The following is a 25,101-nucleotide window of genomic DNA, read 5'->3' as shown; positions in this document are numbered from 1 at the left end:
ACAGCGCTTGTCCCGCCCCCCTTCCTGTCCCCCCGAGGCAGCTAAAATTGAAGTATTGGTGTATAACATGCATGTGCTATTTGCACCCAATTTTCAGGGCGAAAAAGTGAGTGTTATACGCCAATAAATACAGTATATACTGGATCACGAAAGTGGAGCCTTCACCGCTCAATTATTTGTATTGGGGTGATATTTCTATATACAGTATTGCCAGATCACGAAAGTGGACCGATCAATTATACGTATATCCGTATTGGAGCATCATTATTATTAATATTAATAATAAGATAATTTTTATTATAAAATGCTAATCAGCCATACCATTATGACCAGTAGCAGATCCTTTAAGTCCTGTAAGTTGAGAGGTGGGGCCTCCATGGATCGGACTTGTTTTTCCAGCACATCCCACAGATGAATTGAGATCTGGAGAATCTGGGGGCCAAGTCAACATCTTGAACTCATTGGGGTTGATTTACTAAAGGCAAATCCACTTTGCACTGCAAGTGCACTTGGAAATGCAGTTGCTGTAGATCTGAGGGGGAAGATCTGAAATGAGGGGAAGCTCTGCTGATTTTATCATCCAATCATGTGCAAGCAAACATGCTGTTTTTTTATTTTCCTTGCATGTCCCCCTCAGATCTACAGTGACCGCACTTCCAAGTGTACTTGTAGTGCAAAGTGAACTTGCCTTTAGTAAATAAACCCCATTGTGTTCCTCAAACCATTCTTGAATTCATCAGACCAGGCCACCTTGCTCCGTGGTCCAGTTCTGATGCTCATGTGCCCATTGTAGGCGCTTTTGGCTGTGGACATGGGTACCCTGACCAATGTGCACAATATGCAGAGGCACATCATTCAAGTCTAGAAGCCAAATCCACCAATGATCACCTTGATCAAGCACTTCGCTGTGTGAAACGCGTCAATATTCCTGTGTGCCTGTGCTGTTTACTCTGCCCGTTTAGAAATAAATAATCATCATTATCCTGTTGCGGAGTGTGGGCACTGTCTTCTGTTTTCTGACCATTATGCAGCTACGCAACCCCGTCCACAAGGTGTCCTGACACCTTTCAATAGGAACCAGCATTAACTTTATCAGTAATCTGAGCTGCAGTAGTTCTTCTGTTGGATCGGACAACCCGGGCCAATCTTTGACTCCCCACATGCATCAATGAGCCTTGGCCGCCGATGACCCTGTTATTTAAATTTATTTTCCAGTTTTCCTGCCATGGACTATGTCAGGGCTGGGCTCAGCCCTTCCTTCTCTGAGCTGGCCGCTCAGCTGTTGATGATATCCTGCTCGTCAGTCCTGCCTACTTAAGCCGTCCAGTCCAGAGGAGCTCTGCCTTCGCCTTGGTCATCATCACAGAAACGATCTCCTGCGATCCCGTTCAAGACTTGCTTGGCTGACATCCCTTCTGGCTCCAGATCGTGCTTGCTTTTCCACTACATTGATCCCTGACTTCTGGCTTGGCTGACTATCCGTTCCGGTTACTGAACTTTGGCTATGTTTTGATTATGTTTGTTCTTTTTACTTTTAATATTAAACAAGTGTGATTTAACTGTACTTCTGTCTCGGCCTGATTTCATGGTTTCTGATAGACTACTTTGGTCAGTCATGACCACTGCAGACCGGGAACATTTCAAAAGAGCAACAATTTTGGAGAATGCTCTGACCCAATCATCCAGCCATTAAAATCTGGCCCTTGTCGCTCAAATCCTTACGCTTGCCCATTTTTTTTTCTGCTTTCGACACATAAACTTCAGGGACAACATGTTTACTTGCTGTTTCATATATCCCACCAACTTTCAGATGCCATTGTCAGGAAATAATCAATGATATTCACTTTACCTGTCAGTGGTTATTATGTCCTGGCTAATCGGTTTATATTTGTATTAGGATGATCTTTCGATATGTTACTAGATCATGAAAGTGGAGCCTTTATTGATCAATTATGTATCTGTATATTGGGTTAATATTATATATTATCAGATCATGCAAGTGGAGTCTTCACTGATTAATTGTATATCTGTATTGGAGGCAATATTTCTATCTATCACCTGATTTTTTTTGGGTGACGGTTAGTGACTTATAGCGGGACTGCGATATTGCGGCGGACAATCGGAAACTTTTTGGTAGACATGTGCGCCGTCAATAAATTTTGTTTCGTTCCATTCCATATTAGCCGTTAATTCGTATTTCGTGTCCGAAATTCAATTTGGATTCGTACGAAATACGAATTCGTTAACTTTTCGTAACAATTACGAACGTTTGTTATGATGAATTTAAAAAGCAAAAAATGCCTTTCTCAATATGGCAGTCGTTGGACTCATTATGCTCATTATGAGGGGTTCCCACCATCCCTGTGCTGTGCTGACTTCCTCCTGGGGCTGTACCCCTGCTGTGCTCATTAAGAGGGGCTCCCAACATCATTGTGCTGTGCTGACTTCCTGGGTTTGTACCCCTGCTGTGCTCATTATGAGGGGCTCCCACCATCCCCGTGCTGTGCTGACTTCCTCCTAGGGCTTTACCCCTGCTGTGCTCATTATGAGGGGCTCCCACCATCCCTGTGCTGTGCTCATTATGAGGGGGCTCCCACCATCCCTGTGCTGTGCTCATTATGAGGGGGCTCCCACCATCCCTGTGCTGTGCTCATTATGAGGGGGCTCCCACCATCCCTGTGCTGTGCTCATTATGAGGGGCTCCCACCATCCCTGTGCTGTGCTCATTATGAGGGGCTCCCACCATCCCTGTTCTGTGCTGACTTCCTCCTAGGGCTTTACCCCTGCTGTGCTCATTATGAGGGGGCTCCCACCATCCCTTGCTGTGCTCATTATGAGGGGGCTCCCACCATCCCTTGCTGTGCTCATTATGAGGGGCTCCCACCATCCCTGTGCTGTGCTCATTATGAGGGGCTCCCACCATCCCTGTGTTGTGCTGACTTCCTGGGTTTTTAACTTCATCATAACAAATAATCGTAATTATTATGACAATGGAAAAAACTATATTAACGAACATTCTTATTTTGTCCTGAATCTCCCATCGACTACCAGTACCAGTCTCCCACTCCCATATTAAAAAAGGTAATTTTCCCAACCCTCACTCAGCAGCAGAAGAAAACCTCTGGTTGGTCAACAAAACACCAGTCACGTTTCCGTTGTAACGGAATTTAGATCTGAAATTCGTCAATGAAATCTCGTATTTCGTATAAAATTCGGAAGCATAGCATTCGTATTTTGGATGCTTCCGAATGTACAAATTTTCGATTTGTACGAAACGAATCGTACATGTCTACTTTTTGGGTACCAGTATACAGTGATCAGTGGTAAAAAATATGCACTGTCACTGTACTAATGACACTGGTTGGGAAGGGGTTTCCATCAGGGGCGATCAAAGGGTTAAATGTGTTTTTACTATAAGAGTTGCTTTTGCTAGGGCAAGAGATGGAATTTATTTCCTGCAGGGACACACATCCCATCCCTTCCTTCCCTCCTGTCAGAACAGTGATCTGCCTTGTTTACATTGCTGTTCTGGCTCTCTGCCTAATGATCAGCGGGTGCCAGAGGACATCGGGTACTGTGCACCCGCCGTTCAGCTTCCACTGTGTGTAATCGCAGCAGAAGCGAGTCGGCGGCGACGCGCATATGGGCCCCCTACCCGGAAGTGTCGGACCACGTACATATGTGATCTGGCACATGGGTTCTGCCCTGTAGCAATAAAACTGCTATAGGGCGGACCTGAAGTGGTTAAGGAAATCTGTTAATTTTATTGGGCTGCTACCATACCAAATAGAAACCTACATGCACCATACATACAGATGTGCAAGACAGGTGCGTTCTGTTTGCCATGCACAAATATTGGCACCACAATGCACCAACATGGGTGTAAAGGTCCCTATAATGACTCTGTCACTTCCCAAAAATTAATGTAGCAGAGCCTGTAAAAGAACACCTGTTGCACCCCCCACACTGCAGATTTATTTACTAGTACAGGTGTTTATATGGCGCAGACAATGTCCGCAGCGCTGTACATTCATATCAGGGTGGTGTCAGAGAATCTCCTGTATCCATATACTTCCAGGTGTGTTGCTTTCCTTATTGTGGTTCCATCCACTGGCCCCTATGTCACTACCCGTCACAATCTTTGTAGGGTTTTATTCGTTGAATTCTGTTTTTGTGCTCATTAGCTGGACTGTGTGCTGAGGAATGTTTTGTATTGGTCAGTTCTGTCATCTGCACAGCCAATCACATTTCACTCCACTTAAGCTGGCTGTACGTTATACAGTTTTCTTCTTCTTCAATTTTCTTTAGATTTACGAACCTTCAGCTATGTAGTGCAAGGGCCTGCCTGATTACATATAAATTGAAAGTGTTTAGGTGTGACCTCATATTATAATCTAAAGGAAAATTGTACAATGTATGGCCAGCCTAATTGGTGTAAATGATTCAATAATGAACTACGGGTATTGATTAACTGGGATTTGTATAGAGATAATGACCTTATTGACACAAGAGAGTGAGCATGAGGGGGGGTTACATGATAGGATGAGTTGAAAACCAGTATAGATGGATAGACTGAGGGATGGGGAGAAGACACGCATAGATGAGTTGATTGATTGAAGGGTTGGGGGGGGGGAGCAGGGATGGAGCTATTGGTTACAGAATCATGGGGGGAGGAAGACAAAGATGGATGGATGGATTGGGGGTTAGCATGGAAGATTGGGGAGTTGAAGGGAGGCAGGCATAGGAGTGGGAATGGTGGAAGGAAAGGGGATGAGGGGGAACGGTGGAAGGAGGGAAGATGGGAATGGAGGAAAGATGGGGATGGGGGGGGTAAATGATGGAAGGAGGGAAGATGGGGATGGGGGGGGGGCGGTGGAAGGAGGGAAGATGGGGATGGGGGGGACGGTGGAAGGAGGGAAGATGGTGATGGGGGGGTGGTGGAAGGTGGGAAGATGGGGATGGGGGGGGGGGGACGGTGGAAGGTGGGAAGATGGGGATGGGGGGGGCGGTGGAAGGAGGGAAGATGGGGATGGGGGGGGGGGGACGGTGGAAGGTGGGAAGATGGGGATGGGGGGGGGACGGTGGAAGGTGGGAAGATGGGGATGGGGGGGGGACGGTGGAAGGTGGGAAGATGGGGATGGGGGGGGGACGGTGGAAGGTGGGAAGATGGGGATGGGGGGGGGACGGTGGAAGGTGGGAAGATGGGGATGGGGGGGGGGACGGTGGAAGGTGGGAAGATGGGGATGGGGGGGGGGCGGTGGAAGGAGGGAAGATGGGGATGGGGGGGGGCGGTGGAAGGAGGGAAGATGGGGATGGGGGGGCGGTGGAAGGAGGGAAGATGGGGATGGGGGGGCGGTGGAAGGAGGGAAGATGGGGATGGGGGGGGGGATGGTGGAAGGAGGGAAGATGGGGATGGGGGGGGATGGTGGAAGGAGGGAAGATGGGGATGGGGGGGGGATGGTGGAAGGAGGGAAGATGGGGATGGGGGGGGGACGGTGGAAGGAGGGAAGATGGGGATGGGGGGGGGGACGGTGGAAGGAGGGAAGATGGGGATGGGGGGGGACGGTGGAAGGAGGGAAGATGGGGATGGGGGGGCGGTGGAAGATGGGAAGATGGGGATGGGGGGGACGGTGGAAGGAGGGAAGATGGGGGGGGACGGTGGAAGATGGGGATGGGGGGGGACGGTGGAAGGAGGGAAGATGGGGATGGGGGGGACGGTGGAAGGTGGGGATGGGGGGGGACGGTGGAAGGAGGGAAGATGGGGATGGGGGGGCAGTGGAAGGTGGGAAGATGGGGATGGGGGGGGCGGTGGAAGGAGGGAAGATGGGGGGGGGGACGGTGGAGGATGGGGGGGTGGAAGGAGGGAAGATGGGGATGGGGGGGGGAGCGGTGGAAGGAGGGAAGATGGGGATGGGGGGGCGGTGGAAGGTGGGAAGATGGGGATGGGGGGGGCGGTGGAAGGAGGGAAGATGGGGGGGGGACGATGGGGGGGGGGGACGGTGGAGGATGGGGGGGGTGAAAGGAGGGAAGATGGGGATGGGGGGGGACGGTGGAAGGAGGGAAGATGGGGATGGGGGGGACGGTGGAAGGTGGGGATGGGGGGGGACGGTGGAAGGTGGGGAAGATGGGGATGGGGGGAACGGTGGAAGGAGGGAAGATGGGGATTGGGGGGGGACGGTGGAAGTAGGGAAGATGGGGATGGGGGGGAACGGTGGAAGGAAGGAAGATGGGGATGGGGGGGGACGATGGAAGAAGGGAAGATGGGGATGGGGGGGACGGTGGAAGGAGGGAAGATGGGGATGGGGGGGGGACGGTGGAAGGAGGGAAGATGGGGATGGGGGGGGACGGTGGAAGGAGGGAAGATGGGGATGGGGGGGGGGACGGTGGAAGGAGGGAAGATGGGGATGGGGGGGGGGGACGGTGGAAGGAGGGAAGATGGGGATGGGGGGGGGGGACGGTGGAAGGAGGGAAGATGGGGATGGGGGGGGGGGGACGGCGGAAGGAGGGAAGATGGGGATGGGGGGGGAACGGTGGAAGGAGGGAAGATGGGGATGGAGGGGGTGGGGAACGATGGAAGGAGGGAAGATGGGGATGGAGGGGGTGGGGAACGATGGAAGGAGGGAAGTTGGGGATGGGGGGGGTGGAAGGAGGGAAGATGGGGATGGGGGGGGACGGTGGAAGGAGGAAAGATGGGGATGGGGGGGGGGGGAACGTTGGAAGGAGGAAAGATGGGGATGGGGGGGGGGGGACGGTGGAAGGAGGAAAGATGGGGATGGGGAGGGGGGAGGAACAGTGGAAGGAGGGAAAATGGGGATGGAGGGATAGAAGAATGGGGGAAGGGAGCTAGGGAGGGATGGGTGGAATGAGGGGAGATGGGGATGGAGGGAACAGTGGAAGGAAACTAGGGATGGATGTAAGGATGGAGGAGGGATGGGCATGAATGAGTGAAAGGCTGGGGGTGGGAGGATAGACGGGAATGGATTGAAGAGGATGGCGAGGGGGGGGGCAGGGATGGATGGGTGGGGGAGGGATAGGTATGGATGGGTGGAAAGCTGGATGGATGGGTAGGCATGGAAGAGGTGATAGGCATTAATGTATTGAAGGGGGTGAGGGGGGAAGGCATGGAAGGATGAAGGGGTCTGGATGGATGAATGGGGGGATGAAAGGAGGAGGGAGGGAAGAGTGAGACAATGGCATGTATAGATTGAACGTACAAGAGGACAAGCTATGAAGACAGAGGGGTAGATCTAAGCACAGGTTCACACTGAGCTTTGGGAATGAAGCTGTGCGATTTCAGCTGAACTCATACGATTTCAGTCCCGCATGTCAGTCCCGATTTCACACACATCTGGGTGGATTTCTGCACAGATTTCAATAGAAATCGCACCCCGAAATCGCAAAAAGTAGTACAGAAACTACTTTTTGAAATCAGTGCGGCGCCGCAAGTGCAGTGTCGCATGATTGGGACGGTGCCATTGCCGGCAGTTGCCGCCGATTTGACATGTCAGATGGCACCAATGTGAACCAGGAATAAATAGTAGAGAGAGAGAGAGAGAGAGAGAGAGAGAGAAAAAGAGGAATGAAAGGAGGGAGAGTGAGGGGCGGGATAGTGAGGGGCGGTGGGATAAAGAGAGAGAGGGGGGGGGGTTGATTGGAAAAAAGGGACAGATGGACGAAAATAAAGTGGAAGACATAGACAGGGGTGGGGAGGGGGGGGGGGTAGCAATTCTCAAATAAATCAGTAACTTGATTAGTCTTTGCGACAGGTTTGCAGTATATTTGCGTCCCCTGCGCCGGTATTCCCGAGCATTCACAAAGTTCTGAGACACATTTTATTACTGAAGATGAGACCGATTTTCGCTGCGTTTTGGTAATGTGCAGCAACACACGCTAAATGATTGTGGTCTGGATGAATTGCGCTGAGGCTGCTTTTACCTGCTGACCACTCAGGTCAGGTGAGGTGTGCGGTGGCCGGCCGATCTCTTCCTATTTTTGCAACATGCTCAATGATGGCGCACGCACCATTTTCTGTGAGTACGCTGCGCTCCAAGATGCATTGGGGTTCCTTTTTAATATGACTGGCACTACATTGCATCAATGCATGGAACTCGCGTAGCAGTAGAGTGCCCGCCATAGTGTGAATGGGCCCCCAAAAAGCGTTCGGAGTCAAGTTTCATGCCATCGCAATGCTACCGTGTAAGAATTAAAAAATGTCTAAGGTCAAATAAGGAATCCAGAATGAGAATTTTATTGGTCTGGAACATCACTATTTTTTGGGATACACTTTGGAAATGAAAGGATGCAACAACAAATGGGGGATTAGCTGTGTGCAGCGAGCCCGATGAAAGCTGCCGTCCAATTGGCTGCTGGGAGTTGGGGCACTTTTTTTGTTTTTAGGTAAGGAGACATCTGGGACAGAAGAGAGGAGGAGGAGGAGGAGGATGGAGTCCAGTAGAAGCACTGGGGGAGGGCTGTAGGGGATGGAGGGAGACAGATAACAAGGGAGGAGAGGAAGAGGGGGAGGGGGAGGCTGTTGCATGAAGCTGCCACACAAAGGACCTTGCTTGTGAAACAGAGAGAGCGAGCGAGCAGGAGGAGGACTAGACATCTCAGAGGAGGGTGACCAGGAATGAGGTGAGTGACCCTCTGCCAGCTCAGCATTGCACGCCCGCCTATGTCCAACCATGCTCTGCCAGGCCACGGTCTACAGCTGCTGCACAATGACAGCCGGCAGAGCCGGGGACCTAAACAATGGCACACAGACTCATTTAGCGTGGAAAGTGCGATAACCCATAGCAACCAATGAGAATCTGTCGCTTCTGATGGCGAGCCGAGATCCCATTGGCTTTCGATACTTTGCCCGCTGCCATCGCTCTTTGCACTGCTCTACAGAATGAGCCGTTTTTTTTTGTATCAGTAGATGCAAATGATCCCCATTTCCCATGTACATGCAAAAGCACATGCAAAACCAGCCAACGGCAGGCAAAGTAGTAACCCAACACCCATATCGCCGGGGTCACCGGCCGAATTGTTCCCTGCCGTCGCTACATTCTTCATCTGGAAATCGGTCCCCGGGAACTTTTTTCTGATTTGTAGCACTGGACCTTAAAAAAAAATCCTGAGTGATAGGGAGGTTATTATTCATACATTGAGGGTTTAAAGTACATATTTATAGGCCAGTATCATTCAACTTCAAACAAAAGTGTTTAAAGTGGATGTAAACCATAAGCTGATGGCGTTTGGTTGGCTAACATTCTGTTTATTGTTAACAATTGACATGCATTTGTAATTTTAAAACCTTTTTTATGCTTTGATGCATCAGTGCAGCTGATCTTCTGTGGTCCATTTGCAGCCACTTCCTTTCCTTCCTGCACTCTAGAAATGGCTGCATGGCATTTTATTGGACCAGCTAGCTTCCTGATTGTGACCACAGCAGGGTATACCCACATTATGAGCATGGGGACAGTCACTTAGGGCCCCTTCACACCTAGAGTATGTCCAATAACATGCCAACCTCCTGATGGTGATCACAGCAGAGTTTACCCAAATAATGAGCATGGGAACAGTCACTTAGGGCCCCTTCAGACCTACAGTATGTCCAATAATGTGCCAACATCCTGATGGTGACCACAGCAGAGTATGCCCACATAATGAGCATGGGATAAATCACTTAGGGCCCCTTTAGATCTACAGTATGTCCAACAACGTGCCAAATTCCTGATGGTGACTACAGCACAGTATGCCCACATAATCCGCATTGGCACAGTTGCTTAAGGCCCTGTCAGACCTATATCCAAAGACATGGCGGATTCCTGATGGTGACCACAGCAGATTATGCCCACATAATGAGCATTAGCATAGTTATTTAGGACCCCGTCAGACCTATGTTCAAATACATGTTTAGATAGGGGCCTTACATTGTAAGCTCCTTAGGACAGGGACTGATGGTGAATGTTGGTGCTACATAAATGACTAGATTAATAATGATGTGCTGTGATAACGTGCTTCACTTTTTGCGGTGCCCTCCGATCCCTTTTATTTAGAGCAGCACCCCAAAACACAAGTACAGAAAGGTACCAATGGACCCAGGACCCCATGCTGCAGCCCACCACAATAAGCATGCCATACGCTGCGTTAAAAAGTTGCAATTCTTTGGTGTACTTTGGCAGCCCATTTAAAATGCATGTCTTTCCACAAAGCATATGCAATAATGTACTGTAAAAGTCTGAATGGGCCCTTATAGTCTCCACTGGAAGTGCAAGTGACAAAGAGCCACTACTGGGAGATAGGGACAGAGCGTTGTCACCCTATAACAGGAAGTGCCTGAACAAGGACTTTTCATGGCAGGATCACTGGGTGTTATTTTATTGAAAAGGTGAACTCTTGTATACTACATTTAAAAGTATATGAATATCCAATTGTATATATTTTCATCATGGGGGTGGGTGTGTGTGTGTGTGTGTGTGTGTGTGTAGCTTATGGTTATTTAATGAAGACATAACTTCCTAACATGAAATATACAAAAATGGAAAAACATCAAGATTATTATAATAAATATAAAAAATATTATACATTAATTATAATTATTATTAAAAATATGACACACTTGGGTTGATTTACTAAAACTCGAGAGTGCAAAATCTGGTGCAGCTGTGCATGATAGCCAATCAGCTTCGAACTTCAGCTTGTTCAGTTAAGCTTTGAGCATAAACCTGGAATCTGATTGGTTTCCATGCAGAGCTGCACCAGATTTTGCGCGCTCCAGTTTTAGTAAATCTCCCCCCCCCCAAAAAAAAAAAAAAATATATATATATATATATATATATATATATATATATATATATATATATATATATATATATATATATATAGTAGTATTAAGACATGAACTGCAAGCCAGTTGCGATTGTAAACTTTTGTGGATAAGTTGCCAATTCAGATAATATTGACTTTTGTACTCCTTTCCAGCTAGCATTCCCTCCATCTGAATGCTAGCAAAAGAACATGACATCAGAGTGCTGCCATGGGGACACCGTGCGGTAACACTATAAATGGCACAATTTTATTATTATTATACAGGATTTATATAGCGCCAACAGTTTATGCAGAGCTTTACAATATAAAGGGGAATGGTACAATTACAATTCAATACAAAAGGAGTAGGAGGGTCCTGCTCATGGAGCTTACAATCTAAAGGGAGGGGGACAATGACCGCTATTTGTTTCATACTAGCTCCAGGCTGACGGAAAACAATAGCTTTTCAGTTATTCCATAAGGAGTTCTAATTCTTTAGTGTAGCAACCCACAGCAGCCGATCAAACTTCATCTTGCTGAAGTAAAGATGAATTCTGATTGGCTGACATGGGTTACTGTATACAAGGCTTGGAGCATTTTATTGGATAAGGTAAAGCATTTAAAATGTACTTTAGGCAAAACTTTTGTTTTGCGTTGAGTAGGGAAGCTTTTATTGTCTGTGTCCCCAGTGGGGAGATTGACCACTCTTTGTCCATATGACTGACCATTGTCACTGAATCAGACCTTTTTCTCCAAATCTTTACAAAACGTTCTGAATTGGATGCAAGCGTATGTACATCTGGTCAAGCTTGAGAAGTTACGGGCCTACTGTTCAATGTTAAGAAATGATATTCTATCCACATCCAATGTGTTCTTGCTATGTGTGTGTTATTGTTTCTATCCACAATGTGCATCCCATCTACATTGCATATGTGAGTAAAAAGTTTGAACGCAAAAGAGAAATAGTGAGGGGAAATACAAAATTTTGGAGTTATCCTGAGAAAAAAGGAAAGGGGAAATCTTTCAATGGGGACACTTCCTTGCAACTAAATAGGGTAATTTCCCGCACTTTGGGAGATAAGCTGCAACTTCCTGTTTCATCTCTGGGCCAGGAAGTGAAGGGATATCTCCCTAATTTTACAGACGTAAAAAAATGGCCAAGGGATTTACACATCCACTTTCCCTACTCTATCCAAAACTAGCAAAAAATAGCTATACATACAACAATGCATACAAAAAAAAAAAGGAAACGCACGTGTAAACATTAGACTTTTTTTTGTTACCTTTCAATTTTAGTCTGTACCTGATGTACATAGCTAAAACCTAAATTGTAGCAGCGGATGTTCACATACCAAGGACTAGTTCAACAATAATGAGTAAGGATGTAAAACACAAAGAGGAGAGGGAGCTGGACCCAGACCCCAAGCAATGAGGTGACAGAAGACATGGAAGCCTAAACAGGCCAAAACAAATGGGAGAGGGGGCTGACGGAGTCCACCAGACCCAGAGCGGTGAGATAACATGAGTTATGAAGTAGAGGGGGAGCTAACTCAGTCCACCAGACCCAGAGAGATAAGAGGTATGGAAGCATAGATAGGCCAAGAGAGGGTAGGACATGCAGGCCAAAACATGTAGAGGGGAGGGGGCTGATTGAGTCCACCAGACCAAGAGCAATGACGTGACTGAAGGTATGTAAGCTTGGAAAGGCCAGAAGGAGGTAGGACTTGCCGGCCAAAACACAAAGAGGAAAAGGGCTGAATGAGTCCACCAGAGCAATGAGGTGACAGGAGGTATGTAAGCTTGGATAGGCCAGAAGAGAGTAATGCCACGTACACGCGGTCGGAATTTCCGACAACAAATGATCGATGTGAGCTTGTTGTCGGAAATTCCGACCGTGTGTAGGCTCCATCTGACATTTGCTGTCGGAATTTCTGATAACAAAAATTTGAGAGCTGGATCGAGCAGAAGAGCCGCACTGGCTATAGAACTTCATTTTTCTCGGCTCGTCGTATGTGTTGTACGTCACCGCGTTCTTGACATTCGGAATTTCCGAAAACATTTGTGTGACCGTGTGTATGCAAGACAAGTTTGAGCCAACATCCGTCGGAAATAAATCCACGGTTTTGTTGTCGGAATGTCCGATTGTGTGCATGCGGCATAAGACATGCAGACCAAAACATGAATAGGAAAGGGGGCTGACTGAGTCCACAAGACCAAGAGCAGTGAAGTGACGGGAGAAATGGAAGCATGGATAGACTAGAAGAGGGTAGGACATGCAGGACAAAACACAAAGAGGAAAGGGGACCAGTAGACCCAGAGAGTCAGGGGGTATTTAAATATTGGATAGGCCAAGAGAATGCAGGACATGTAGGCCAAAAAACGAAGAAGAGAGGGCAGCGGTGAGGTGACAGGAGGTATGGAAGCTTGGATAGGCCAAGAGAGGGTAGGACATGCAGGCCAACATCTTATTTTTATGGGCATGTTAATACAGCCCATTCACTTTGACTGTGTCCTTAAAGTGATTGTATATGATCACCTTGTAAAACAACCCATTCAGTTTAATATAGAAATGAAAAGCAAACATTTTTTGTATAGATATGAAAATCCATTATAAATACTTCTCTTTTTTTTATTTTTTTATTTATTTAATTAATTTTTTTAATAAGTGATTACATTCTCTCTATTCTCAGCTGCATAAGAGCTGGGGGAGGAGAAGCAGCAGTACACTGAGCTTCCCAGTGAATGGCTGTGCAGTTGGGGCGTGCCAGGACAAGTCTGATCATTGGAGCACAGCTAGAGAACTGACCACACTGTGCTCTCCTGCTTAGTGTGGTCAGTTTTTAATAGGGAAGCAGAGGGACTCACAGGAACGCCAGAGGTTTCACATAAAGAAAGAAATACAAAGAGAACAGGATATTAAGTACATAGTAGAGCAGGCAGATATCAGGAATATGAAGTATTGGGGTAACAAATGCTTTAAGGAACGTTAATGCACAAGAAACCCTTACACTATTTGTGAGCAAAGCACAGGGTGAGTACATTGTTTATATTGTTCATGTGCATTGTAGTAGAGCAGTTTTTATTAAAATGGATGTGTGTTTTGGTGCGGTGCACCCCAGCTACTTTCATTTATACTGTATATGTGCATTGGGGTGCCATTCAAAATAAAAGGCAATACTGTGCTCTGTGGTGGATGTGCACAAATGCCCAAAATAATGCATGTCGATGTGTGCACAGGTGGGAATACAGTCGAAAACGAGACAGGGGCGGAGCAACCAAATATAAAGGGGTATTATTCCATTCCATAGTGACCACAGTAAAAATATGAATTCTAATTGGTTACTATAGGTTTTTTTGCTCACAGCCATCGCATTAAATCTCTAGTCAACCTCAAGTACTGCTGTAAACGATCGATACATGAACACGATTGCTTCTCTTTTGGAGATAGACATAAACCTAGACTAGTAAACCATGGCTGTTTTTTGGGTTCCATCCTGATACCACTAGAATATATAAAGCACTGGGATAATGGATGAATAGAGGCAATATCATAAAGGGTTTACTTTAATTTTCCATCTACAATGCTGTATTCCCTGTAAGTCTTATTACCTGTTGTTTTTATATAAATGCAGCTGGGGCCCCGCCATCGCCTCTTGGGAACAATGTGCTATCACACTTCTCAGACAAGACTGTCTATTACAAAGAATGGCTTCTAGATTAGGCTGACCGAGTGAAAAGGGTTCACTCCTTATTGCAAATTTTAATGAACTTGTTTTACCGATATTAAGTAGTTTAGACTGTCCTGAGATGAGGAACATTTCTAAGAGACAACTCATATGCTTTACTAAAAAGTCAACCCTTGGACACATATAGGTGTTTGAAAATATCCATTGGATAAATAGTGGACACCATCAGGTGCTTACATGCTAGCTTTAAGTTCTAGCGCTAAGCCAAATGTTTTCTTTAAGCTTTGGATAGTTGGAAAAGTGTGAAGCCCTGTCAGGTTTTTAATAGCTGTCTGTGTCCCCATTGGAAGATTTCCCATCAGCGCCTGTTCTGGTGAGAATTGTAAAATTTGGAATTTCTCATTGTTTTCTCTTCCAGGTGACAATGGTCACCAGATCAAATGGAGAGGTTGTGTCTCCTTAGTGAGGGCACACATGGCAAGAAAAGCCTGACATTCTAACTCTGCCACATTCTATCAATAAATAAATAATTAAAAAAAAAAAAATTATATATATATATATATATATATATATATATATATATATATATATATATATATATATATATATATATATATATATATATATATATATATATTATATTCTCTTTTTCTCACTTCCCATGTAAGCACAGATATATGAACTGTATCATTATCTACAATGGTGCATACCAGTATTCTTGGTTTACATGTAGTGTGAACTGCGTTGATATGTGTACCAGTCTAATTGGATTTCCTCGTCACCTGCCCAGCTCTTGGGTATAAAGCTTATTACACCGCCGTACAAAGCACTCCAATCCCATCAAGACATATTGACAAAGCCAGTGTAGGAAATCCTTTCTTTACATTTGATATGCTCCTAGGTGCATGCACTCATGGCCATTTTATTTCTATAGTTTTTTCCTCTAAATGGACTATTTTAGTCTATTCATAGAAAAGGCTATATGAATAAATGGCCTTGACTGCATGCAGCAAATAGCAATTTGAGCAGCACAGTGGTGTAGTGGGTAGCACTCTTGCCTAGCAGCATAAAGGGTCGTTGGTTCAAATCCTGACACCATGACACCATCTGCCTGGAGTTTGCATGTTCTCCCTGTGCCTGTGTGGGGTTTCCTCTGGGTGCTTCGGGTTCCTCCCACACTCTAAAGACATGCTGGTAGGTTAAAGTGTTCAAATTGGCCCTAGTATGTATGAATGTGAATTAGGGACCTTAGGTTGTAAGCTCCTTGAGGGCAGGGACTGATGTGAATGTACAATATATATGCGTAAATTGACAGCGCTATATAAGTACCTGAAATAAATAAATAATAAATTTGATTGTGTGGATAACCTGTCACACTCAGACTAGAGAAATCCTCCAGTCTGAGGCATTCTGGCGTTTTACACCTGACTAGATAAGTTTTTAAAGTATATCTAAAGTCAAAACTTTTTTTTCATTTTGAATATCTAGGGAAGGGTTATTATAGCCCATTGGGGAGATTTCCCTTCACTTCCTGTAGGAAGTAGGCTGTAGTCTTTCCAAAGTGAAGGATATCCTTTCTTAGACATTCGTCACAAGAACAAGTGTCTGATGAAAGATTTTTCCTCTGTTCCTGTTTGGTGACAACTCAAAATTGGGATTTCCCCTCACTTTATGTCCTAGTAATAGTAAATATGGGAATCTTTTGATACTTTAGGTAGATCTCTCATTCTTTCCTATGTGAACATCTTAAAACTCTGGGGCTTGAGGTGACTGTAGCCATATTTGTGCACTTGCAACCACAGCAATGTAGTACTGTTCTTCATACTTTTTCTATTTGAACATCCTAATTTTCAGGACAAGCTTTCGGAGTGTGCCCCCTTCTTCAAGGTCCAAGCAATCCAAAGGTCCAGGTCCAGGAAATGTGAAAACTCCTCCTTGTTGTGGGCTGTGCACACACAGCAAAGGTTAACGGCTTGTTTAGTCTAAGGGAGAGAAAAAGCCCTTTTACTTACCTGATCCTCTGCTCTTCCAGCAGATGGTGTTCCCCAATGCTCTGGTAGTGGACTATCCCTTGGCGTCATCACATCCAATGCAGGACTATGGAACCTTGATGACCTCAGGACCTTAGACCACTGGAGCATGGAGGAGAAGATGATGCTGGGACTAGATCTTCTTTTTTTTTTTTTATTTCCCCTAGACCTAAAAGAACAAAAAAAAAAAAGCTTGCAGTATAATGTAGACAAAAACTCGCCCAAGCTCTACCGCACAATTGTAGCGTAATGAGTGGAATATCGGTGCTCAGGCTTGTTGTGTCCCATAAACATCAAAATGGCAAGAAATGCCGGCAACGCAATTGCTTCTTCTTACAAATATTTATTTGGCACTACATCTAAAGTGCTAATGCGTTTCGGCCAAAGCCTTCCTCATAGCAAAGCTTGCAGTATGGGTGCAGGCCCACTGCAAGGGGGAATTTTCAAGTTGGGCTTTAAGGCTGAACTCCAGGCAAACAATAAGTGTCCTGTATTTTTGCTTGAACATGGTAGGCTGGTGATGTCTTGGATTAGGGTGAAACATGGGAGAACTAGGAGCACGCACCTGTGTGCATTCCTAGTTGACAAGTCTTGTCAAACTGACAGCTTAGGTATAGCTTCTTAGTCAAGTTAATTGACACTGAAAAATCTGACCTGAGCGCCCAGGCTCTGGTCTGGTCACACAGGGGTTAAAACTGATATTTGGGTTACAGATGGATGCTGGTGGGCTGAATGAGCTTTTTGAAGGCCTCCGTGAGGATCCTAATCCTTGCATCCTCATTCAGGTGGAATATCATTGCTATAAATGATCAGGGATCATGAAGTCACCTCAAAGTGACTGTTGAAGGTGGGCGGAGCCGGGAACCCCCGGACAGATGAGAGGAGGCATCGGGGGATCTCGGTTTTGGGTGGACCAGTGCCTCAAATGTCTGTGTTTTTTTTTTTTTTTTTTTTTTTTAATTTTCTCTGAGCACAGGGAAGAGTTGTCTGTCACAAGTTACAACCTAAAGCTGATGTAAAGAGGATAAATCGAAAACACATGTGGATGAGCTGAGGATGTACAGGGCGATGTGGCGGTGGGGGGAGGGGGGTCGTCTTGGCAGATCTAGGCTGTGAGTCAGTAACACAAGGCAGAGGCCTCACTGCTGTTCTGAGAGGTGTCACCAGAGACCGCACTAATTGCTGTGTTTAGTACATCTCTAAGGCCTCCTGCACCACTGACACAGCCGCAGGGAACCGCCGGAGAGCTCGCCAACACTTCGCTCATTATTTACTCCTTGCTAAGTTACATAGCAACACCCTAAATATATACTGACAACTCTTCGTTTTTTGTTTTTTTTTTCATACTTTTTGGATTTGCTTGTCCTAAAATGCACATATAGGGAGTGATACTTTGAGTGATAGCAGCCTCTTGCTGAGATTGTGATCCATGACTAGCTATATACAAGGCATTCATACACAGTTTGGCATGGAACTCAGCTTGCAGCCAGCCAATCGGTATCAGGGCATGAAATGTGTGAATGTTTGATCCTTCTGGTTAAAATAGATGTGCCATGGTTTTGCCATTGATGCATTTTCACTTAAAGCCAAACAGCCCCATTCGGAGGTAAAACAGGTTCTCTTCATGGTGGCTGCACCGCCATACTTGCTTGAATCCCCTGCCATTCCGTTCACCTGCAGGGAGCAGAAATATGTACCAGTGTGGTCAACTTAAAGAATTAAAAAAAAAGAAAAATGTGCCAGGTACTGGAGGTGCATGCATCGCATTCTCCCATGTGACAGTGCTGCTGCTTGCTGATTGGCTACTCGGGCACAACGAGGGAGCGAAGGTAACTAAAGCATAAATTGCTGGTGGGGCCGCCATTAAAGTGAACCTGTTGCTTCACCCTGCTAGGCCATCTCAATTGCCTTGTATGACTGCAAGAGCTCTTTTTGATTAAAGCTCCAGGATAAGGAAATATTGTCTAAATCCAAGAGTCATGTGTATTCCTATTGAACCTCGGTGTGCTTTTGTGTATTTCTTCCAGATATATGCAGTGATCCGGTGTGACACTTTACTTCTGTCATAAAGACCGGTCACTGCTGCTCTCTCTCCTTGTGCAGGGTGACTGGTCTTGTCTCCACCCCCTCCTGTAGTTTTGTGGCACATCCAATTTTTTTTTAACATTTTGGTATGTTTAGGAAAATGTAATTGGGCCATTAGAAAGTAACCACATCCTTGGTGAAGAGGCTGTTCCCTGCCAGCATGGTGCAGATGTAGCAACCTCTAATGTGCTACTAGTGTTAGTGTAAGCAAATTTAACTTATGACTCATGGTAAGTAGTGTGAGTCCAATTGGGTCGGGTTACTACAGGTCAGGCTGGATGGCTATACAGAGGCAGGTCTCTGGTGCCTCCCCCTGGATCTAGAAGTTTGGAGAAGCTTCTAGAAGTTAGTGGGCGGAGGCCAGGAGGTTCTGATCTGCATACTTGAGGGAACTTGGCCAATCCCCCAGGCAGAGGGCCTAGCAAGGTGGTTGGGTCAGCCCTTAAATATGGTGTAGCCATGCCTGCAGGAGAGTCGGGTGGAAGATGGAGTACTGAGGAGGCTGTCAGTGGCCTAGGAGGGGCCCCCTAGGTCTGTGGGGGCTTTGCCTCCAGGCTGGGCTCAGGCTGGCTGAGAAGAACTCTTTCAGCATCCAGTTTGAGAAGGAATCTTACCTCAAAGCAGCGGGGAGCAATGAGGACAGAGTGAGTACATTAGCACACCCCAGGATTCACAAGGGGAGAGACTACCACATGTAGCAAGCTTTCAGAAGAACAGCGCTGTGATTAACCTTTTCTATCCCTTACCCTGGGAGATCTTCGGAGCAGCAAGTTGGGCTGGTAGACAAGCAGCCAGGAGGGCTGGTAGTTCCTGCAGGCGGAGGAGCTGGGAGTAGTTCACAAAGGAGAAGAGGTACTCCTGCATGCAGTTTACAACATATTGTGCTATTTTTCTAAAGGGGACTGAGAGCTCCTAGTCCTCAAGAGACTTTGCCACTGATCTTTGAGGACAGAGGGTGTTTAGGGAGGAGAACAGTCCAGGATCCTGATTTTGTACAGAGGAAGGAAGTGTCCCCATTGGGCATCTCATAACAACTCTACCCCATCCAAGTTATCGCCCCTGATAAAAACAACAAGCCCAGAGACTGGTTTCTTGTGTGCGGATGCAAGTGAAAAATTCATATTGCCTGGCTGTGCGAGAATAGAGGAGCCAGTTACCAGCAGATAGTGCTACACAGATAAGGACCCTTGCTTTCTGTGTGGAAGCAGTGGTCTTTCTGAAGAGGTCCAATGCCTACTGTTAAGTCAGAGCTAAAGCTCCCAAAACAGCAGGAGGCATGAGCTTTACCGATTGCATAGTTGTAGGCCTGACTCAGAAGGGTGTCAGACCACTGCAGAGAGGCCACCTCTTCCACTCGGGGAGCAGGGGGTTCTTCTGCAGCTTGCCATGCTTTTCTAAAGAAAATTGCCTGTAAGATTTATGCCGCGTACACACGAGTGGACTTCACGGCAGACTTTGCCCGGCGGACTTTTCGACGGACTTTCCGAATGAACGGACTTGCCTACACACAATCCACCAAAGTCTGTCAAATTCGTACGTGATGACGTATGACCGGACTAAAACAAGGAAGTTCATAGCCAGTAGCCAATAGCTGCCCTAGCGTGGCTTTTTGTTCGTCGAACTAGCATACAGACGAGCGGACTTTTCGACCGGACTCAAGTTCGACGGATTGATTTAAAACATGTTTCAAATCTAAGTCCGTCCAACTTTTGAGAAAACAAAGTCCGCTGGAGCCCACATGCGATTGAATTGTCCGACGAAATCCCGTCCGCCGGGCAAAGTCTGCCGTAAAGTCCGCTCGTGTGTACTCGGCATTAGTTTTGAGGCACTTGGAATTAATTTAGTGCATTTAAACTGAACATTCAATTGCGATGCCCAGCCATGACAGCCAGCCTGCCCAGGGCACCAAAAGCCACGTGACACATGGTAGCCGTGGTCCTGCAGGCTTTTCTCAGTGATGTGACATGAGGTTGGAGGAATAGTGGTTTGCAGTAAGCTGAGCGTAGCGTTCAGTTCCAGGAAGTTGTGTTATGTCTAATGCTTGCATCCTGTGTGTGCCCCAGGGGAGGAGGGTTATAGACTGTGAGGCCTGCAGTCAATAGAGCAGAAGGGAGGGGAAGTGTCTTTCCAAACTCAAGAGCGGCAGCAGCAGCAGTGCTGAGAGTGGTCCGCAGCTGGAAGCCCCTGTAGCTGTGAGGTGAGTTCCTGCTCTCCTTTTATCCGTCTCCTCCGCTTCCTCTCTCCTGCAACTTCTTATCGCCCGCTTTTCCTATTCCTCTGCGATCTTCCTGCGGCAGATGGGATGGCAGGCAGGAGTCGATGCTTCCCACTGGTTATTTATATCCGACTGCCATCTGTGTGCCAAGATCTCCTATAATGAGGGGAGGCCGGGGTGCGCTCAGTGCTGCTGACAGCTCCAAGGTGTGAGAACCAGGTATATATAGAAAGATGGGCATGAGGAGGGAGGTGGGGGGGGGAACCAGGTGTATATAGAAAGATGGGCATGAGGAGGGGGCGGGGTGAAAACCAGGTATATATAGAAAGATGGGCATGGGGAGAACCAGGTATATATAGAAAGATGGGCATGGGGAGAACCAGGTATACGGTATATAGAAAGATGGGCATGGGGAGAACCAGGTATACGGTATATAGAAAGATGGGCATGGGGAGGGAGAACCAGGTATATATAGAAAGATGGGCATGGGGAGAACCAGGTATACGGTATATAGAAAGATGGGCATGGGGAGGGAGAACCAGGTATATATAGAAAGATGGGTATAGGGAGAACCAGGTATATATAGAAAGATGGGCGCGGGGGGAGAACCAGGTATCTATAGAAAGATGGGCATGAGGAGGGGGTGGGGGGAGAACCAGGTATATATAGAAAGATGGGCATGGGGAGGGAGGCGGGGGGAGAACCAGGTATATATAAAAAGATGTGCACGGGGAGAATCAGGTATATATAGAAAGATTGGGTATGGGGAGAACCAGGTATTTATAGAAACATGGGCATGGGGAGGGAGGAAGTGGGGAGAACCAAGTATATATAGATAGATGGGCATGGGGAGGGAGGTGGGGGGAGAACCAGGTGTACAGTATATAGAAATATGGGCATGGGGAGAACCAGGTATATATATATAAAGATGGGCATGAGGAGAACCAGATGTATATAGAAAGATGGGCATGGGGAGGGAGGAGGGGGAGAATCAGGTGTATATAGAAAGATGGGCATGGGGAGAACCAGGTGTGTGTGTGTGTGTGTGTGTGTATATATATATATATATATATATATATATATATATATATATATATATATATATATATATATATATATATATATATATATATATATATATATATATATATATATATATATATATATATATATATAAAGATGGGCATGGGGAGAACCAGGTATATATATAAAGATGGGCATGGGGAGGGAGGTGGGGGAAGCACTAGAGCAAGAGGTTTCTTCTATAACAACCGGTTGGGTTCTTTCTATCATCTTATCTCCATGATAAATAGAGAACAAGGGATCCAATCAATTGCTATAGGTACCAGATCCATCCTTCCTTCATCTTTAACCACTTCAGCCCCGGAAGGATTTACCCCTTAATGACCAGGCTATTTTTTGCGATACGGCACTGCGTCGCTTTAACTGACAATTGCACGGGCTGTGATGTTGTATCCAAACAAAACTGACGTCCTTTTTCTTTTTACCCACAAATAGAGCTTTCTTTTGGTGGTATTTGCTCACCTCTGTGGTTTTAATTTTTTGCGCTATAAACGAAAAAAGACAGACAATTTTGAAAAAAAAAAAAAAAAAGCAATATTTTTTTACTTTTTGCTATAATAGCCCACAAAAATATATATAAAAAATATTTCTTCCTCAGTTTAGGTCAATATGTATTCTTCTACATATTTTTGGTTAAAAAATTGCAATAAGCGTATATTGATTGGTTTGCGCAAAAGTTATAGCGTCTACAGGGGATAGATTTATGCCTTTTTTATTACTATTTTTTTAAATTTTTTTTTTACTAGTAATGGCGGCGTTCTGCAATTTTTATCGGGACTGCGACATTGCGGCAGACAGATTGGACACTTTTGACACCATTTTGGGACCAGTGACATTTATATACCGATCAGAGCTAAAAATAGTCTAAAAATTATTTTGATTACTATATAAATGTCACTGGCAGGGGAGGGGTTAACACTAGGGGGGCGATCAAGGGGTTAAGTGTGTTCCCTCTGTGTGTTTCTAACTGTGGGGCGATGGGACTGACTGGGGGAGGAGACCGATCATTGCTATTAAGTCAGTGGAACAGGACTAGCAGTCCATTGTTCTGTGTGATTAGGGCAAAATCGAATGTTCTCCATTAATATTCTCTGCAATTTGAATGCGTGCTCATGGAAAATAGCACATTATGGCCATTAGATGGCAGTGAGGAGCGTACACTTTTCCAATGATACTCAGCACCATCTAGTGGCCATAATGCAGTATTTTCTCCATTCACACATTCAAAATAGAAAGAATATAGCTGGAGAACATTTTGGTTTTCCCAATATATCTGCAATGAATTTAAGTGGAATCTCGATAGGTGAACAGCTATGGAATTTTTTTTTTTTATAACTAAATCCCCAAGAGTTAGCTGGGAATTGTAGTTGCTGGAGAGTCTCAGGTTACATACAGCCACCTTCACAATTAGCCGCCATATTATGCATGGTGTGCTGGGAATTGTGGTTTCTGGAGAGTCTCAGGTTACACACAACCACCCTATACCAGGGATATGCAATTAACGGACCTCCAGCTGTTGCAGAACTACAATTCCCATGAGGTATAGCAAGACTCTGACAGCCACAAGCATGACACCCAGAGGCAGAGGCATGATGGGACTTGTAGTTTTGCAACAGCTGGAGGTCCGATAATTGCACATCTCCGACCTATACTGTGTCCCTGCTGGGGAGATTCGCCCTCCATATTTATTTTTGTCATGGTGACCAATGTCAGCAGTACAGGAAATTTTAACATTTGTTATAGTTGTATCAGAACAGTAATAAAGCGGTAAATCTACCAATGCGGACAGCTACCTAAACAGGGGGTTTTCCCTTACTTTGGAGAAATTTCCACCCACTTCCTGTTGTGTCACGGGGAAGAATGCCCCCTTAGGGGACACAAACCGGAAAAAAAAAAAAAAAAAAAGATTGGCTACAAATACCTACAACCGGGAGACGTTTTTCTGGCTGCTATTGCTGGACCTATCTCCCTGTAAAAAAGCAAGTTGCCTGTTATTCTGATCCTGTGGCTTCAATCAAGACACAAGGTTTTGGTAAATGAAGGCAGATATCTAGTAGAAGGTGATCAGTGCTGGCTGTCTATGTATTTCCGTCATCACTAAATGATGGGTGGACTTTTTTTTTTTTTTTGGCTCAGACTGCTGAGTCGTCAGTGGCTAGTGCGGTCCTGGGTACACGAACATGTCTTATGCTTGGAAAGCGGATCACGTGCGTAGTTCTCCTCCACGTCTGACCATGGCTGTTATCTGATGGTGGTGGAGGCGAGAAGCTGGTGTGATGCACATGGTTGCATTTGTACTGAAAATGTAGTCTGTGTGTTTTATGTGTGTGTGTTAAGTCATTTTCAAGTGATGTAACACCTTCTGAATGTTGCCAGTTTGCGGTATGACCATTACCCAACAGAGGGGACGCCAACAGTAGCACTGGTCACGCGAATCCTCCAGCATACTGGAACATTTCTGGAAGGGGGGTAAAAGTGCCCGGTGTTGAAGTAGTTAAAAGACCTGCATGCATTCATGGTGTAGGTTTGATGCAGTAGAAAAGCCGCACCAAAAACACGAAAAAAACGCATCAAAAATGCACCCACGGAAGTGTGTCATAAATGTCTATGCAGTTTGATTTACTCCCTTATTTCCTATTAAAACTCTTGGCGCTGTAGTGTTTTTGTTTTTTGTTTTTGTTTTTTATTTGTTTTTTTTTTTGTTTTTTTTCTTTCAAAAATGTATATGCGTTTTTGCAACAGAACAGTGTGAAAGCAGCCTTGGACAAGCTTAAGGCTTCATGCACACTGGACGTTAAAATAACCTTATAAAAACGCAAGTAGCTTTGCAGTGAGTTTTTTTTCCAACGTTTTTGCAGTAGCGCTTTTTAGCGTTTTTTTTTTTTTTTTTCAACGTTTTTGCAGTAGCGCTTTAGCGTTTTTTTTTTTCAACGTTTTTGCAGTAGCGCTTTTTAGCGTTTTTTGTTTTTTGTTTTTTGTTTTTTTTCAATGGATCAAAAAATGTTAAATGCTGGCGAGCCGCGTTTTTGAGTGCCCATCAGTGTTTTTTGACGTTAGAGCGTTTTTACAGCTGAAAAACTCCTCTTTGAACCCACTAGTAGTTTTGGGGTTTTTTTACAGCCAAAAACAGCTGATAACAGCCTATGTGTGCATGGACACATAGGACAACATGATGGGGAGTTTATTGACTGTACAAAAAAACGTCTGA

At 45.7% G+C, this 25,101-nt stretch overlaps 1 protein-coding gene across 2 annotated transcripts in view; it reads left to right on the top strand.

Annotated features, from left to right (window-relative positions):
- Positions 1 to 8,478: 8,478 nt before the first annotated feature.
- LIMD2 (LIM domain containing 2) overlaps positions 8,479 to 25,101 on the top strand; it is a 34,087-nt gene continuing 17,464 nt past the window's right edge. The window contains exon 1 of one of the 2 annotated variants that reach the window (XM_073607602.1): positions 8,479 to 8,634. The gene's annotated coding sequence lies outside the window, so the exon portion shown is untranslated. Of the gene's footprint in view, positions 8,635 to 20,637; positions 20,793 to 25,101 lie in introns of those variants that run through there. The other variant, XM_073607600.1, reaches the window with a different exon arrangement.

Source organism: Aquarana catesbeiana, linkage group LG12, assembly GCF_042186555.1.
Source record: "Aquarana catesbeiana isolate 2022-GZ linkage group LG12, ASM4218655v1, whole genome shotgun sequence".
Taxonomy (NCBI): Eukaryota; Metazoa; Chordata; class Amphibia; order Anura; family Ranidae; genus Aquarana; species Aquarana catesbeiana.
This window is presented reverse-complemented; position numbering and strand designations above follow the sequence as displayed.